The sequence below is a fragment of the Chaetura pelagica genome, unplaced genomic scaffold (assembly GCF_000747805.2).
Source record: "Chaetura pelagica isolate M959 unplaced genomic scaffold, ChaPel_1.0 scaffold414, whole genome shotgun sequence".
NCBI lineage: Eukaryota > Metazoa > Chordata > Aves > Apodiformes > Apodidae > Chaetura > Chaetura pelagica.
Window position 1 is genome coordinate 774,711 of NW_009952976.1, and position 3,606 is coordinate 778,316.

Genomic DNA, 3,606 nt, shown 5'->3' on the forward strand with positions numbered 1-3,606 from the left:
GGTGGACACAGAGCAGTGGCTGGTGTCTGCCAGGCTAAGAGAGACCCAGGCTGGGGAGAGATGCTCTCGGCCCCGGCAGAGGTTAGCATGACCACTGGGGGTGGAGGAGGCGGGGGAAAAGTCTCCTGTCCCCCTGAGTGTCTTCTCCTTGTCGACTGTGGGGGCTGCAGTGTGGAGAAAGGGCTGGGGAGAGGATGGTGGGGTAGAGAAGAGGGAGAGAAGGAGGACAGGGAGATGGTAGAGGCTTTCCCTGCTCTCTGGCTGGGCTGGGAGGGGAGGAGACACTGGTGAGGACGTGCTCACATCTCCCCTCATCTCTCAACCTGCTTTTGCTGTGAATTTAATTTCCTCAGTCCCTTTGTTTGCTGCAGGGATTTAAATGAGGTGGGAGGGAGGATACCACCCCGGAGCCCCCCATGGTGCCAAAGCTCCCGCTTAGCCTCAGCTTCACTGGCACTGGCAAAGCCAGGCATTGAGCCACTGGGCCCCAAGGCTGACCCACAAATTTGGGGTGCTCAAGCCAGGCATTGAAGGAGAGCACTGCTGGCCACGAGAGCCAGCCTTGGCACCACCACAGGATAAATGGCCTCTGCTCCAGCCCCCACTCCAAGCAGAAGTTAGGTGCAAGACCTCAATTAGAGCAGGCTGCTCCAAGGTGTGTCCTGGGGGGCTGCATGTCCCCAAGGATGGGAATCCCACTGTGTCCTGTTCCTGTGCTCATCCTAGTGAGCTGCCACCCATGCCAGGGCTCTTGCCCCTGCCCTGATGGGCAGCCAGGGACCCCCAAAGTGCCGGTGGACAGTCATGCCTGGCTTGTTCTTCCAAATGGGACAAGCTCAGCTCGTGGGGGCAAATGGCAGCCCCAGAAGGGCCCCCTCTGCTGCTGCCCTTGGGCCTCAGAAGTGGGCTGCCTGCCTCCTGTCCCCCAGCAATGCCCAGCATGGTCCTGCTCCCCACCACTGCTTGTCCCCAAACCAGGGAGCCTTCCCAGACTCCCCGGCCTGGGCTAGTCCCTGAGCTGAACCTGGGGCAAATCCCCACTTGTCTGCCATGTCCTCTGCCCACACTATTGTGTCCCTGCAAAGCTCCCGCTCCTGCATGCCCCTTCCCCTTCACCTCTTATTTTTCTTTTGCCTCTGGGAAACTTTCATTTTTCCAGAGCTGTTAGAGGAAGCTCTTTCTCCTGGTGCCAACCAACCCACTCAGCATACTAATAGTTTGCTCCAAGCATCATTATTCACCCTCCATTGTCCCTAATCTGGTGGGGAAACCAAAAAGCCTCGTCGATGAAAGCACACACAGAGGAGACATGCTGTGGTGGAGCCATTTTCATAGTGGCAGCTCCATGATACGGCAGAGAGCTGAGGGCTGCTGCTCACAAATTGTCCTGCTGGTCCAGCCCTGACACCTCCTGGGAAGGTGCCAGATCCTGCAGGGATGCCTGGGGACCACATTTTTTTTCTGCCCAAATGCTGCCAGGCTGCTCGCCAGTGCCAGCCAGGGTGGTCAGACATGGGGCACAGATGGGAGCAGAGAAGCAGCTTGGTGGCTGCCTTGGCTTTTGGCTGTCTTGCTTGGGTGCTCCCTGAGCCTCTCTGAGCTCCTCAGACATGGGGGAAGGAGATGGTGAGCCCAGTTGGAGGGAAAAGAGATCCTGAGCTGGGAAATGGGAGACAAAGATGTTGAGCCAGGGCATGAGGGAAAGGGACGCTGAGCTTGGGCATGGGGGCAGGAGATGCTGTGCCTGACAGCCCAGGTATGGGGTGGGCTGTGGATCAAACAGCAGGCATGTGTGCTCCAGTTGCTTGATGGAAGAGAGAAGACACTGAAGGGCATGAAGGATTTGGTGCAGGGGCAGATGGGAGAGATGCTTCAGAGGGGTGTGCAGCCACATCTGGGAGCTGTCTTGGAGAGCAGGAGGAAAATGGTGGCTTCTGCTTTGGGATGGGATCATAGTGTGGCCTTTGCCACCTGGACCTCAAGGTGAAGCTTTGCAGGGTTTCAGAGAGAGGGAAGTGGTTAGGAAGCAACTAAGGCATGGATGGGCATCAAAGTGGAACTGACAGTGGTCATGGCTTGGCAACAGGCAACAGGAAGCACATGGAGGCAGGTGAGCAGACGGTGCCTCGTCCCGCCTCAAAACTTCAGCTGCTCTAGAAACCTTTTCCCATGTCCTTGGTTCCTGCTAATTTGGGAGCAGAGGTGACCCCCTTTCTCACATCCCCCCCGGGCCTCTTCCTCTCCAGGACTGAGATGAGTCAGAAACCAAATTAAGTATTCTCCGGGTTTCCCAGCATGTGCAGGTGTAGTCCCAAAGATGCCACAGGCCCCAGTGGGGTGGAAAGGACTGGAGAGGGTGGCAGAGAAGAGGACGGGAACTCCATGGGATGTCAGGCTCCTCAGCTCAGGGTGATAGGAAAATCCCAAACCCTAGGGGTGATGGAGACAGGTGAGCCCCACCCAGCATCCCCAAAGAGCAATGCCCCTAAGCAGCCACTGGCATGAGGCACCCCAAGACAGAGGCACTCAGTATTGAACACAGGGATTGGTGGGAGGAGAAATGGGCCGAGCAAAGACTTCCTGAGAAAGCGGCTGTGGTGGTGTTCATACACCAGGGCATCTTGCTGGGAGGCTTACAGATCCACAACTCCCCCCCCAGTTTCATGTTCAGGGTGGTTCAGTGAGGACAGCCTTGCCCACACTTGCTCCAGCTCCTGCTCTTTGGCAGGCACCCTGGCCTTCACGGTCCATCACCAGGTCTTGCACAACCTGTGTCAGCCAAAGGTTGCCCTTGGAGCTTTAACTCCTCTCAAACCATGTGATGCCAACCAAAAACTGGAGCCAAATGACCCCAGAGCCAGGAGGTTGTGCTTGTGTCATGGTTCACCTGAGGTGCCTGAGGGCTGTGTGTGCTGCTGGTGGCTCTGCCTCCTTGTTTCCCTTTCCTGCAGGGATATGCCTGAATGGGCAGCAGGCCACTGTTTGGGCTGTGGTTGTGTCCTAAATCCCACAGTACTGAGACAGCCTTCAGCTGTGTGGAGACTGCAGACCCCTGGCCTTGACCTACCTCTTGTCTCAGCCTTTTTCCTTTACCCTTTTTGCAGAATCTTGGGCTGGGGGGAGGTCTCAGAGGCCAGGGGACCAGGCATGCTGGTGCTGCGTGGGCGTGCTTGCCAAAATGGTCCCTGCTTGTGGCAGCCAGCACCCAGCTGCTCCTTCTCTGAGGGCATGCTTTTTCAGTGACCTCATCTCTAATATGTGGGATTATCCTGGAAAATGAAAGATGACTTGAGACAGATTTCCTGGAAAATCCCTGGTTGCTCCGAGCTGTGACAGGCTTGCCGGGGCAACTCCCAGTGCTGGGGTTTAGTGCCCAGTGCTGAAGGCCAGTGCCATGCTGTCCGCCTGCACGGACGTGGGGCTGGGAGCAGAGGGGGCAAGTTCTGATAGCAGAGCACCCCCTGCCAAAAGCCCTCCCGGGGGTCTGTAAACACCCCCTCTCTGTTCCACAGGTCGCAGGCAGCAGGCCTGCACACCGGGGCACCCTTTCTCCCACCACCCGCACGCCTGCCTATCCTCAAAACGGAGGAGCCCGCCGGCCCCCCG